A 15,864-nucleotide genomic window follows, 5' to 3' on the forward strand; every position below is an offset into this window, starting at 1 on the left:
GTTACATTTAATGAAAAATAAATGCGTATTTTCGTTTTATTAAAAAAAAAAATGTTTCAAATGCATGAAAAAATTCTCTTTATAGGGATTGAAATATCACATTGTGTATTTAAAATTTTTTAGATCAAATTATTGGATATTTTAGTACTCAAATGCCTTGATATAAAATAGGAAAATGCAAAATATTAAATTTTTAATTTTCACCCTTATCATGGAAATTAACTTTAGTTAATAATTCAAAGTTTAGGAGATGCTTGATAAAAAAAGTTTCGATTTTCAAGACATCCTACTTTACATAATTACATTTTGAGGATATTTTTTCAAGATTCTTCAAAGAGAAATTACGAAAGTAGTGTCTGATCCAGACACTTCTCGTTTATTCTACTATTCCTGATCTCTTCTGGATAGTTGTAATGCTTTCAGACATCCAAATTATGTTATAAATCGTTTCTCCTTGACATATATAATACAGACGGAACTATGCTTCATAGAAATTCAAACAATATGAATAAATATTCCAAGATACTTGAAAGATTTCAGCAGGCATCAGCAGACATTTCAGTGGACTTCAGGTCTTCAGCTCGTATTTTTAATAGGGATGACAACTTTTTGTTGGGAGTCAAAACACTCACCTACAGGGTGTACACTAAGAAAAATTTAGCACTGCCTTACCTGACAGTAAGCAAATGCTTAAAAAAAGGTCTTTGCTTCCCAGATTTGTTGTACTGAATACTTTTCTCATAATTTTTCTTTAAACACTTTTCTGTCAATAATGTATGCGTTTATATGGAAATTAATACCAATAATCGTTTATTTTAGAAATTTTTGAAAGCTTTAATACTTATGCTTAAGAAAACAAGATAAAATAAGAATTTGTACGAACAATCATATAAAAATATTATTTTTTGTGAAATATCGTTGTTCGAGTATTTTTAGATCTTTTTAAATGCGATTTATTAATAAAAATAATATAAATCTCCTTGGAATTTTCAATTTTATATATAATTTTGTAACGTGAATGGAAGCAAAATGTTAGAACAGCCCGTTTTGGCTTTCTGAACAGCCCGAATTGGGTGACAGTGTGTTCACTCTGCAAGACTTGAAGGGGGAATTAAAGAGTACGAAATGTAGCGAATGCGACTCCCAAGGGGGAATCGAATGAACTACATTGCACTGAGCAGACCTCTCCCTTCCCCTGACCCCCATAATCATAATTTTTTTTCCTTACTTTAAGGGCATGTGATACCAGAGATGAGTTCTCTGGTGATACTTACAGTTTCCCCGGCTTTTTTTTCCAAAAAAATAAAAAAAATTAAAAACAGATTTCGGAGATTCTATAAAATATCATAACGGACGTCCCCAGACTCTTTTTGGAGGGATAATAACAAAAAATTTATTGTGCTAAATAAAAACTTTATGCATATGCATTATTTTGAGGTTACGTCGTTTTTCATCTCTGCCTTTCCGATAATCCGGAAATTATTAATGAAATAAACTTTTTTGATTGGCTGCAAATAAGGTTAGTTACTATGTTTATTTGTAAGTCCAAAGTTTTCGGCCAAATATATTGTGTACTTTGAAAGTAACGCTCGGGTGAATTGTAACACACATAACCTCGAAATATACACGCCCGTTGTTAGCAATATCAAAAAAATTTTGATAAAAAAAAACACAAAAACCGTGTGTGGGGACGTCCGTAAGCATGTTCACTATCACTTCCCAAATTTTCAAGATAAAATACTTATTATTCTACAAAAAAAGTCAGGGGAACTTAAAACTAGTAAAATACACAATTTTCTAAGTATCACGTGCCCTTAACCATAATTCTTTTGTATTTAAAATATAATTTATAATAAAGAAAAATGATTTCTTAAATATGTTCGCAGAAATTGATGTTTGCACCTCAATATTATTAAATCAAAATCAAGTTTCATCTTATGCAACAAATTTCGAGGTTAAAATTAAGGCTCGAGCCAATTAAAATTTGTTCCGAGAAACTTGTATCACCAAAAAAGAGTTAAAATTATAATTAACACCATCAGGAGCAAACTTTGTTTAAATAATCACTCTTCTTTAATATAAAATATACGAAAAGTTCTTAAATATTCTGCGTTGCTACTACGTGCAACGACGCACCGAGTTGATAAGTCCCATGAACCCTGTACGGCCGCAACCATTTTTGCATATTTTTGAAAAGTATGCGCCGCCAATTGGGAATAGAAATAACTATAATTGATATCATGTTGCCCCATTAGTGTGTACGCACTGTGAATTGGATATAGTCTGCTTTTTATGAGATCTGTTTACCAGAAGCAAAGATATTTTACCTAGATGCGACAAGGCTCAGGGGTGGGGACGGCCGATATATATATATCTAACTACATTTTCGACCATATTGAGGTGCTGCCCTCTTCAACTTTTCGTCGTTTCTATGGCAACCGCGTCCTTCGACCACATTAATGGGCGGGGCCGGGGCGCACACTGAAAGTTGTTGAATTCCAAACCGAACGTGATTTTCTGTTTCTCGCGATCGCCTTCGACATCACTATAGCAATATTTGCTATAGCTGAGTTGGTCGGGTGGCTCTGTACGCGAAAAATGTTGTGAACGCTGAATTACCTAATTGTATTAAAATTACAGAGAGCCTAAAATTATTCTATTTATTATTATTTTTAAATTGATTAATTTCTCTTACGGTTGGTTTGAAAAGAGACATTTTCAGGATAATAAATAAATAGATTTAAAAAAATTCTTTTCGTACTTTAGAATTGTAGTGACAGTTCAGAAATTCTTTTTTTAATAAACATAACATTTAAATGAAATTGAGATAAATTTTAAAATTAAATAAAATTTAGTTAAATTCCAAATTTAAATAAAATTTTTTTCAATTGTAGCTGAATTTAAAAATTAAATAAAGTTTACTTAAATTAAATTAATTTCTCGTGTGCTGTATTTTAAAAGAGAATATTCCGACATACTACGTTAACAAGTTTAAAAAGAATTCTATTCGTATTTTAACATTTATTGCAGTGCAATTTTTAAAACTATTTTGTAAAACTCAATTTAAAGATTGAATACAATTTAGTTAAATTCAGCATTTAAGTAAATTTTAGTTTAATTAAAGTAAAGTTCAGTCGAAGATTGTAGATGTTTCATGGCGTTAAATGGTTTTAAATTAAAGTGTAATCTAGTTAAATTAAAAAAAAACTGTAGTTAAATTTTCAACTTGAATACATTTTTAAAACCAGTAATATTAAAAATAGTGCATCCATATTGAAAAATAAAATTATTAATGCTATTTACGTAGAATGTAAATGACATAAGATTTTTTCACCAGATTTCACAAATTGAATATTTACTTGCAATTTAGTTAATAAATCGAGCATCATATAAATCATTATGTAGTAAATGAAAGGTGATATAGTAGTGATCTTAAACAAAGCTTGTTTTTAGTGTATTTTTTATTCTTAGTTTTTATCAAGTACAATTACAAGTTTATGTACAATACGCATTTTAACCGTTTTATTGGATACAGATATATGGACAAAAAGCTCACGAGAGTAATAATTAGGATTATAACTGACTCATAAAAATAAAGAATAGATCTAGAAAAGAAATTATATTAAAATAATCTGCACGTAGTTTACTGAGCCCTCTCGCCAGGAGTATCCTACATTGTGCAGTATTCTAATAAGAAAATTAAATCTATTTGAACCGTATACAAAATTCAAAGAAAAGGCTGAAATGTGAATGTTTTTTGGGACAATTGTCACGGTGGCTACTAGACAGAAAAGCAGGAAATAATTCGCCATAATTTTCGAAGCAATTGAGAAATTTTTTGGAATCTTCAAAAATTTTAATTTTTAAATCAAAAAAGGGAACACAATATATTAACCGATTTTAATCAATCAATTGGATGTCAACCCACAAAATCTTTTCGCTCAGCTCAAACGATTTGACTAATTTAATCATTTTCACCCCGTCATATAATAGATAATGTATACATGTTAATATAATTATATTAATTATATTATATCAATAAAATATGCATGTGTATATATATTTATACCAATAAAAATCAACTGATAATACGTACCTACTTGCAAAAAATAATTTTGCTGAAATATTTCATTGACTTTCAATTTTGTCAATAATATTACTAATTAAATAAATAATTGATTAGCTGAATATGATATTCAGGTATTTTTTAGTTTTCTATTTTTTAAATAGAAATATGAAAATAGAGTGTATATTTTTTGCATTAAAAGAATTATTTGAATTGTCCGGAATGTTCACGTTCCCAATAATATCCTAAATTAAAATGTACGGAACCATATAATTGTCCAATGATTAAATTCCGGAAATTTAATATTGACAAAAATATACCACGTGGTATATGGATGGCCCCAAATAGTAAATTGTTTACCTTGTATCGCTAATTGTATAATTCAGAATTTATATAATTCGTTAAATTATAATTGCGGAGATTTTTAAATTGGGTCACTTTGTATTCTCAAAATTTTGTTACGTTAATCTGTATATTTGGCATCTCATTTTGAATTATTTTTTATTATTAGTCCTTTTATTTTTACAGTCACATTTTTTTTCTGCGTCTGTTTCGCATCAGCCATTTAAAATTTTTTTAAATTTCCTATTTTTTCTATTAATGAAACCTAACAAAAAAATTCCCGCTTATAGAAGATGTCTCGATGCTGAGAATTAATATTTTAAAGATGGCAAATAATAATGCAAAATGTAGAATTTAATCATTTCTCTAAATCGCACACTAGTATAAAAAAGAGTATTAAAGATAGTATGTATTACAAGTAACAATGGATTTAAAATGAAAGGAATAAAATAGAAGGGAAGTTAGTATTGATGCAATATATGTACTTATGTAAGTTATTAAATGTATATAAAGTAGCGTAACTATAAATTCTATTTGTACAAAATTGGATGGTCGGTTGCTTCTTAGTTTCAACAGTGGAGTTGCGATAGGAATTTTAAGAACAATTTAAGTATTTTTGTATTATACTGTTAAACTCTATTATATCGTTATTGAAAAAAGAATGAACTCCACAGTTTACTCAGCCCTCTCACCAGAAGTGTAAGGTACTAAATTAAATAAATTAATGATTTAATTTGAAACCTATATATACTCCATACGGCAAGGTGAGCAATCCATCGAGAGAGAAAATGTTTCTAAGCCTTTAAACCCACGTGGCTTAGAATAACAGAAGAAAAAATGCAAAAAAGGTACCAAATTCTAACAGATAAAACGGCTTAATTCAGAAAGTTTCAGAGTTTGGGAATTTCTTAGAGCGATCGACGATTGAATTTCTAAATTGACTAATTAATTAGACATGCATTAATTCATTACACATGCATTACATTTTTTAATTTGCGCGAAGATTTGACATCCTCCATTGTGCTGTACTTTCGCTTGTTGGTCCCTGTCATCCTTTTTTTAGCAGCATTATCACTTCGCTTTTGAAGATTGACTGCCCTGGCTTCTCTATTATCGACTGTGCAAACACGATGCAATTTTGCTTTAAATAAGCATCTCATTGCAAAGAGTCTATGTTCGTAGCAAGGATCAGATTCTGCGAACCAATCAGGGTATACTGAACTGATGTTGCGAATGGCTGTCTTTTCGATCATCTCTTTCACTTTCGCCTGATAACGTACTTGCTTAATGATCCTCTCAAATGAAATCAAATTCCCTGTTACGATCTCGCGAAATTTCACAGAAGGTTTCTTCAAAAGGGTTACTTTATACGAAGACTTACTTTCGTATTCGCGACATTCGATGAAAGTATCTGCTTCTGTTTCGCATCAGCCATTTAAAATTTTTTTTAAATTTCCTATTTTTACTATTAATGAAACCTAAGAAAAAAATTCCCGGTTATAGAAGATGTCTCGATGCTGAGAATTAATATTTTAAAGATTTACTTTTTTCCTTTAATAAAACTTTGACTACAATTAGGAAGTACAGTCAGGATTACATTAATAATAAATTTTTTCAATGTGAAATTCGATATGTGTATATATAATAGAGCGGAGTGAGAATGATCAAATTGGTCAAATCGTTTGAGATGAGCGAAAAAAATTTGTGGGTAGAGATCCGAAAAAGTAAAAAAAAAAATAATTTTGAAATCGGTTAATATCTTCTGTTCCCTTTTTTTATTTGAAAATTCCAAAAAGTTTCCCTATTGCTTCGAAAATTATGGCGAACTTTTTCTATGTTTAGTTTTTTTCTAGTGAATGATAATAAAAATTTAAAAAGAAACAAATTTTTTTTGCTTAATTTAGAATTGTTTGAAAATGGCAAAAAAAACGTTTTTTTTATTGAGTCCTATACAAAAACTGCACATAGAAAAAATTCCCCATAATTTTCGAAGAAATAGGGAAATTTCTTGGAATTTTCAAAAATTAAAAATTTTAAATCAAAAAAGGGAACAGAAGATATATTAACCGATTTTAGATTTTTGTTTACTTTTTTTGAATGTCAACCCACACATTTTTTCGCTCAGCTCAAACGATTCGACTAATTTGATTATTTTCACTCCGCCCTAATATGCTTATAATGTATACATAATAATATAATTATATTAATTAATTTATATAATTATAATTTATATGTATATATATTTAAATAAATAAAAATAAACTGTTAATAAGCACCTGCTTGCGAAAAATAATTTTGCTGAAATATTTTCATCGACTTCTAATTTTTTCAATAATATTAGTAATTAAATAATTAATAAATTAATTAGCTGAATATGATATTTAGGTACGTTTTAGTTTTCTATCTTTTAAATAGAAATATGAAAATAAAGTGTAACTTTTTTTGAGCATAAAAGGATCTCTTTAAATTGTCCGGAATGTTCACATAAAAATTCGTAGTATTATACTTTTTACGAATAAAATAGTAAAAGAGAACATTTTTTGATATTGCACTAAAGTATTTTTTAGTTTTCTTTTTTTTTTTAATAGAAATATGAAAATAAAGTGAATATTTTTTTCATAAAAAGTATTCTTTAAATAGTCCAGAATGTTCACGTAAATATTCGAATTATCCTCTTTAGGAATACAATATTAAAATAAAACTTTATTTTTTTACTTTTCATAAGTATTTATCATAAAAATAAAATATGGAATTTCAAGGTCAGGATTTTCAATCAATTACTTCAATTACTTCCATGTTATTATTTTTTAAATATTATTATTAAAATTGATTTATGTATAACCAACAGTAAAATTTGTCATACAATGGTAAATTTATCCCATTCTTATTAGATCTAGATTTTATACCTAATTATCTTTATCATCTTTTCAGTGACTTGTTCATTCTTAATTTCTATGACACAATCTTCTAATTTTTTAAGTATGACAAATAAATTACATATACTAAGAATATGTTCAAATGAAGAAAAGTGACTTTCGGTCCTGGAGAATAAATCAATAATCCATAATAATTAAAAAATTTCAAATTCCCGCTCAAACAAAGCAGAGTTTATTGCGCTGTCTCGTGGCATGTGGTCAAAATAATCCGTTTAAATGTAGCGACATTGCCGAATTTAGCCGAAAAGTACCGGAAAAAAACGAAGTCACAAAATCGCTGATAGCGCCCCTCTCGTGACATGTGGCCTAACTAGACCCTTGCCGCATCAAGGTAAAATATCTTTGCCAGAAGATAAGTTCAGAACAAGTGAATTTATACAGTATAGTAAGACACAGCACACTCTTCACCGATCCCACTTACACCAAAGATATTAGGTCCTAGCTACGGCATGAGATTAGTTGCACCACATACCGGTAGTTAGCGCGGTAGGCAAGTTTGTGGTCCTGCATATATATATTGCTCTTAGTTCGGCCACATACTTGTAGAGGCGCGACATGTACCGATTGGTTCCGCTACATGTTTGTAGAGGCGCGACAGGCAGCTATATATTCGGTCGCGCCAAATCATAGTGCATTTGAAATCCAAAATGGTAATAATCTAATTTTACTTTATAAGTGAATGGAAAAATAATTTTAATTGAGTAGAAAAGGTCTTGAAGGAATTCGAAAACTCTAAAGACTTTATGAAATCCAAATTATGCCCAAAATGTAGCAAATATGTTAGTATAAAATAGTAATAACAAATTTGAATTAAAAAGTTTATTTTTTATTCAAGTCATAATCTTTTTGGAAATTATTAGAAAAGTGAATTTGAAGATACAGTTAAGTTTTATGTAAATTTAAATAAACTAAAAAAGCTGTTTGGTTAAATCAACCAGAACTGTGGTTGAATATGTCCTTACTGTTTTTTTCTTGTTGAAGAAGTAAAATTCTGAAAAAAAATTTCCTTATAAAAACTTATAAAAAAAATTTTTTCCTAAATTTCCTTATAGACCTAGACAAATGTCTTCTGAAATGTTGTATTTTTAAAATATTAGTGAATTAAGTGGTATATGAGTTTTTTAACAGCTTTAAAGTGTAAGAAGCATTTTCGAAAGTCAAAGGAAATTACGGCTTGCTTCTACAGTCTAGCTAAGACCATGTTATAAATATGAACCATTTTTTCAAATTGAAATAAGAAGTAACTCAATCTTACAAAATGTCATTTTCCCTGCTCCAGAAATCTAACTTTAAGAAAAAATGTAAGTTTGCTTAATTTTTTTTTTATAATCATTTAATACTAAAACTTGACATAAAAATTGCCATAATTTTCGTATTTTTGTTGTTTTAATATATGAGCTAATTACATTTTTAAACCGCAACCATCAAAAATAATATAAACCAATGCTATAAATTAACAGAACTATTATGTACTTAAATAGTCTATATTTTGAAAATGAATTTGACGCTGTTTTTATTTTATTTTATTTTTAATAAATATATCAGTTTCCTTAGTTTTTTATTTATTTTCCTTTAATTATTTCCTTTATTTTGTATTTATTGAGAAAAATAAGTTGAAACTTTAAAATGTTCTCCACCGGTCATGTATAGGAAACTATACTTTCCAGCTGGTCGATTAAGCTTTTGTTTGCATTTACTTGTTTAACTGTTTGCATATTTAATTCCATTAAAAATTTTTGATTTTGCTAAAATAATTATTTTAAATTCTTTCCTTTAATAAAAAACTTGCTTTTTTAAATTTGTTCGTAAATAAATTTATTTTCTAATAATTTAAATATTTGATTAACTTTCAGTTTCTTTTATAAAATTGTAAAGGCTTATGCATTATAAATTAATGACCTCATTAACAAAAAAGGTTTTTTTAAGAAAAATAACAACGATCATGCAAAAAACTCCACTTTTTATTTGAAAAAGATATTAACAATGTTTATTTTTTGCATAATTAAAAAGAAATTAGGAAGGAATTTCATATTTGAATAAAATTATGAATTGAAACAAAAAATACATGATCTGGCACTTTTTTGTCAGACTTATTTTTTCAAAAATTGTATACTCCTTATCAACGATCTTAATTGAAAACCGAAGTTTAATTCCGCTCTATTATATTATTCACAACTTTCTTCTAACCGTAATTCATAACACAGTAGACAATTAGACATAATGTAAAAATTACAATGAACATGACAAGACAATACTGTCATCTAGGTACTTGCAGTTAAAGTGAATATTTATTTCTGACAATATTAAAACTTTCATTTTAATATTGAGTTTATTAAATTAAAAAGGAAGATACGTTAAAATTATTTACGCCTAGCGTTATGATGCTTAAAGCTTCTTGTTCTTCAAAAATCAATATATTCCAATCAAGATTTTTTTCTTACTTCTTAAATCGTGTCTACTAAAATGTAATATTTTTTCTCGATGACTCAAATTAAACAAAAAGTTTTGAAAGTGTAAAATTAAAAATGTAAAGCATTGAACAAATTCTGAATTTAAGAATCAAATCCTAAACAATTAAAAATGTTAACATTGAAATTTAATTTGGTTATATCGTAAAATTGACAACTGTATGCCTTCTAACTTGATTAAGCTTAAATTAATGGCCTCCAAAATCTGATAATACCCAAATACAAACATTTAGAATTCTGCATTTCAATTTTCAATTTATCAACTCTATGAAAACATTTCAAATAATATAATTCTTGAAATTTCTGTTTATAAAATTACTCAATTTGAATGTTTTAAATTGAAAATATATTAAAACCTTTCAATTTAAAATTCTTCTCTTAATACAAAGTTTTCGATTTCAAAGGCTTTACATTAATTCCAATTCTTTACGAGGTTTGACATCGAATAATCTGCTTATTGCAGCTTTAAATTATTTATATCCTAAAGCTGAAAAAATGTATTCCCGAACCATAAGTGATCTCATTTAAAACGTTTAAAATTAAATAATTTGAATTGACAGGTTATACTCGAAGAATATTCGAAATTTTACAAATACTGAAATTTTGAATTTTAAATTTATAAACTAGTTTCTTTTAATAATTATTATTTTATTCTTACGCTTCTAAAAGAAAATAATTACACTATAATTTTAATTGTTTTCATTTCAAATTTCTCTCATGTGAAACCTTTTAATTTCAAAGACTTTGAAGTTATAATCCAATTTTCGAAACTGAATAATTTTTATAATTATTTCATTGCAAACATACTTCTAATTTGAAATAAAATTGTGAGATACTAAAGTATTTCCATGCAAAATAGTTATGCTGAAGTTTAAACGCTTTCTTTTATATTTTGACATTGTCGACTTCTGAAAAGTTTCAAACCAAAAACTTTAGAACTATGAGTCCTAATTACTTTCCTGAGTTTTTTTGTTGCATTTAACTAATTAAAATTAAAAATAATTTTAGAAGTTTAACTAAAATTCTAAAATACGAAAAGAATTTTTTTACATTTACTTATTGTCTCAAAAATTTAAAATAATAATAAATAGAATATTTTTAGGCTCTCTTTAATTTGAATATAATTATTGTACCGACTGTACTTTACGGTTGCGAGACATGGACTTATCAAGAAAAAGATAAGAGTAAAATTAACGCAATTGACATGAGATTCATGCGCATAATATGCGGGAAAACCCTGTTGGACAAAGTAAGTAACGAAATAATTCTAAAAGAATGTGATGCAGAAGAGACGCTAGTAGACACATGGGAAAGAAATGGGTTAAAATGGTTCGGACATGTTGAGAGAATGCCAAATGAACGACTAATGAAATAAGTTTATCAAGGTAAAGTTAATGGCAGCGTGCCCAGAGGTAGACCGCGGAAGGAATGGTTAGAATGTGTGAATGAGACCCTAGTTAGAAGAGACATAAGAAGTCACAGAAACACGAGAGCCTGCATGAAAAAATGCGTGGACATAAAAGAAGCTAGAGAAGTATGCCAGGACAGGAAAGTATGGCGGCAAATAGTTAATAAAAAGAGTGTCAGTAGAGTGATTGACGCCTGAAACGAAGACTTTGGCTACTAATGGACCGAAGTGGGGAACCCTACATAACGACTTCGTGAGGTTCTTCGCTTGGGGTGATTGCTAGAGAGGTTGATCAGCAACCTGGGTCGGAGCAGTGTTGCGGAACGAACGTGTTATTTACTTAAATAGCACGAGAATTCTGGATCAATCTGAAAAATCTCTATCCCTTCCACACACTACTCCTTTCCCCTATCGAGTGAGTCACGCCTACCCCGAAAGGAAATTGCTTAATGGTGTAATAATAATAATAAAATATAAAATCAGTGTTCATATCATTTTTAGCGTACAGGCCGTACAGAGCCAGCCAACCGACTCAACTGTAGCAAAGATTGCTATAGTGGTGGCGAAGGCGAACGCGAGAACGAGAAACAGAAAATCACGTTCCGTTTGGAATTCAACAACTTTCGGTATGCGCCCCACCTCGCCCGCTGACGTGCTAGGAGGACGCGGTTGTCATAGAAACGGTGAAAAGTTGAAGAGGGCAGCACCTCGATATACTCGAAAATGTAGTTAGATATATATATATCGGTCGTCCCCACCACTGACCCATGCCGTATCTAGGACCTAATATCTTTGCTTACACTCACTTACACTGTCAAGAATATTTTCTATCGTGAAATATTGGTTAGTGGCACTAGCGCCTCGCGTTGCTGGTTCCCAAACTAAGCCTTCCCCTGTCGTCGCGCTGATAGTGTCGGCACTAGATTCTAAAAAGTTTATGTCAACGAGAATATATCCGAGAGTACGGGAATATGACCAAGAATTTTTTTGATGGATTTGCTCTTTGGGAATTTATGAGAATTTAAAAATATTATTTTGTTCGTAACGTTTGAAAAACGAATCTTGTAGTTTGCTCAATTATTTTTAGTTATTCTATTCGGCTGAATTATAAAATTTCAAATTCAAAAATATTGCTGAACATTTGTTTCTGAGTTTTAGAAATGTTATGGTTTTAAAAGGTTTATTATAAACATAAGAATGTTCTACGTGTGTGGTAGGGTTATATTTGTATTTAGAAGGAGTATTTGAAACGCAAAAAAATATTCAGTATTTGATACTGAATTTAAAAATTGTTACAGTTTTTAAAATTTCACCGTAAAAATAAGGATGTTCTACGTATTAAGACTGTATAGTTCCTATCTTGAAAAGGGATCTTGTACTTTGTACAAATATATTCTATTTATTGCTTTTATGTGCTTGAGTTATGAAACTTAAACCGTGATAATATTCTTAAAAGTGTAAGATTAAGGTTTAGAATTTAAAAGATTTCTTATAAACATAAGAATGTTCTCCGTGTTAAGACAACAGTTTCTATCACTAAAAAATAATTGTTCTTCGGACAATTGTATGCTCCAGTTGTAAAGCTTCAAGTTGAAAAAAAACATGTTCGTAAAAGTTTCAAAATCATTAGATTAGAAGATAAGACTATTTTAACTTGTTATAAAATAAACTAAATAAAAACAATAAAACCGAATTTTTCAAAGCCAAAAATGTTAATATTGGCGTATTGAATATAAATATAAATTTAAATATTACTTAAATTCTTAAAAATCCATTAGTTAATATTCTGTAAAAGTAAAATACAAATATAATAAAATAATTCATAAATATATATTTAAAATCCTAATAATACTTATCTAACATTTTTTCATTACTTAATTTTTATGTTTTAATTTAATATGCCGGCTATAAAAAATTTTTTAATTGAATTTCCATAAGACTTAACTTTTTTCGTAGTTTTATTTTTATGAAAGTTTCATTATTGCAATCCATAGTTTTTGGAAATAAATTTAAAATATGCCGAGGTGTATTTTGAAGTTGGAGCGGTAAATGCACTAATGCCGTAGCGAGTACCGAAGAAAGTAAAACGTGGGGTGGGGTGGGGGGGGGGGGTATGTTGGGTCACTAGAGTCTAGATGACTTCTAATGTTATCAAATTTAAAAAATAAACCAATAACCTTAAATTCAACTTAATTTTTCCCTATAATTCAAGTGCCAAGGTACTGGTGGAATTTTGTCTCAAATTCGTTGTGAATGTTAGAACTCTAACGTAATTGCGGTGGTACTTGGGCATTAGGTTTCTTAACTATTTGCTTAATTTTACTTTTTCAATAAAAAAACGATGCAATTTATATTTATTTTCAAGAGAATATATTATGTTTATTAATTTATAATTGACAATTACTGCCAAAATTGTTTTTAATTTGTATAAAAGTGTAAATATCTTACTTTTCTTATAAATGATCAATACACGGTATATGAAATTGAATATACATAGTCTCTTAATGGTGATCGTAGATATAGCTAAAAATCTCATAAGCGAAGCAACAGTAATATATATTGTTGTTGCAACATATTGGAAATACATTCCCTTGACTAAGAAAATAGCGAAAAAGCCCATTTTTAATATTTCTTTGTACATAGCATTTATCGCGTCATGAAGTGCCATATTGACTTCCCGGATTCTGTTTTTTTTTTGCTTATATTTATTTATATTTTTGATTGTTCACTTCTCACAGTCATACGTGTTGTGATACACTCGTTTTTAAGGGTTATTTAATGCTATGTTTCTCTCTTCTACGTGGGTTGTATTTCGTTTCGAGTTTATTTATTACAAAAATCTTTTACTTTCTCGCCCTTTAGCGTTATATTTCTTGTCTTGCGCTTATTACAATTAATTAATATTTGTGTTTTTTCCCTTCCCGGGGGCATACGTGTTGTCACGTATTTCCTTTTGATGTTAATTTTAGGCTATGTTTCTCTCTTCTACGTATGACGTGTTTCGTTTCGCGGTTAATTTTAGAAAAATCTATCGCTTTCTCGCTTCTTTAGCGTTCTATTTCTCGTTTAGAGTGGTATAGACCCACTCTTTGTAAAGTGTTCTAAAATTTAATCATGCTAACCATCAATTCTAACTCGAGAATACCGATTTACGCCAACAATGCTAAAATCAGCCATTTTAGCATTCTAAAATATTAGAACGATACTCGAGAATAGCACCCCTGACATCATTTTTCTGTCGTCACACATTTTTTGTCAGGCAAAGCAGGCCTAGCACGAATATTGTCGCGCGAAAGTGTGAAATTTAAATTTACTGAAAAATAGCGGAAATGGGGGATTGAAGAGAGAGCAAGAAAGAGAATGGATGGCGCATGTGAAAAGCGCACCGACTCAACTCTTGGCGCGGGTCGTTCGATTCAATATTCTTACGAACTCGGTTACGCATAGACCTCTACCGGTTGCTATACAATGGAACTAAATCTCAATTCACCTGAATGTCATTTCAACTAAAACTCTATAGTTTGTGCACAGCAGATGGTTTTGCTCGAAAGAGGGTCGTGTGCGTAGTTAGAAAGCAGGGTGCGTTGACTAAGTTGTACCAAAAGTATACGGTTGGTGGCGTGTCATGCAGGCTCCGAATCATCGACAAAGAAAAACTTAAAATAATTTTTAAAATAATAAATATAATAAATTTGAATAAAACTATCAGTTGTTTTTAATTTAGTAAATTGAAATTGGATAAATATAAAGGTAATTAAAGAGTTTCCAAAATATTTACATTAAGTGAAAAGTGACCGGTTAATAAAAGGTGTATTTTTTCGTAATTTTTCACTTTGATTCGCCGTAAATGATTTTCTGTATGGGGTTATAGATTTTTTGTTTATTTTAAATTTACGAATTGTATTGAGTTTCATTAGGATCTGTGCACGAAAAACATGAAGCTTTTGTTCAAAAATGTAATAGTGGTATACTAATTTGAGGCTACGTGCGGGATAATATTTTGTTAAAAACTTTATCACAGTTATTAGGTACGATGAGGCGTCGGTCGCTAATGTCGTTGGTTTTAAATTAGGATTCTTCAAAACTTGAATTACACTCATATGCATATTTAATCATATGTATTAAGCTATTAGTCATTGATAAAAGAATGTCATTCATATTTTCTGGAGCAGTACTTTAACTGCTTCATTTAAAACTATATTGTTATAATTATAGCAAAAAAAAGTTAAGGTAACTTTTAACAAATTTTTTGTATAACTTTTTCATTGTAACTTAAGTACATTTATCTGCTTTTTGAAAAATAATGAAACTTCACATATAATAGTACTTTTTAAATTTGGAAATATTCGAAAAGTGTAGAAAAAATTTTTTAAATCTAAAACAGAAATAAACTGGAATTTAATTTTTTAAAATGATATAATAGGCCCGCTAGATGCTTTTTTCTCTTCTTTGATTTCTGCAAAGCATAAATTTAACATCGTTTTATCAATTACAAGGTATTATTTATCAAACTGATACTAATTACTACAATAGTTCATTTACTACGAGGGTAGTTCAATAAGTCCTTAGAATGACCAACATATGGCGCGCGAATCGCTCCAAATCATCTGATTTCAGTCAGCACCACTCCCGACTAGATATATG

This window comes from Belonocnema kinseyi, chromosome 3 (genome assembly GCF_010883055.1).
Source record: "Belonocnema kinseyi isolate 2016_QV_RU_SX_M_011 chromosome 3, B_treatae_v1, whole genome shotgun sequence".
NCBI classification, from domain to species: domain Eukaryota; kingdom Metazoa; phylum Arthropoda; class Insecta; order Hymenoptera; family Cynipidae; genus Belonocnema; species Belonocnema kinseyi.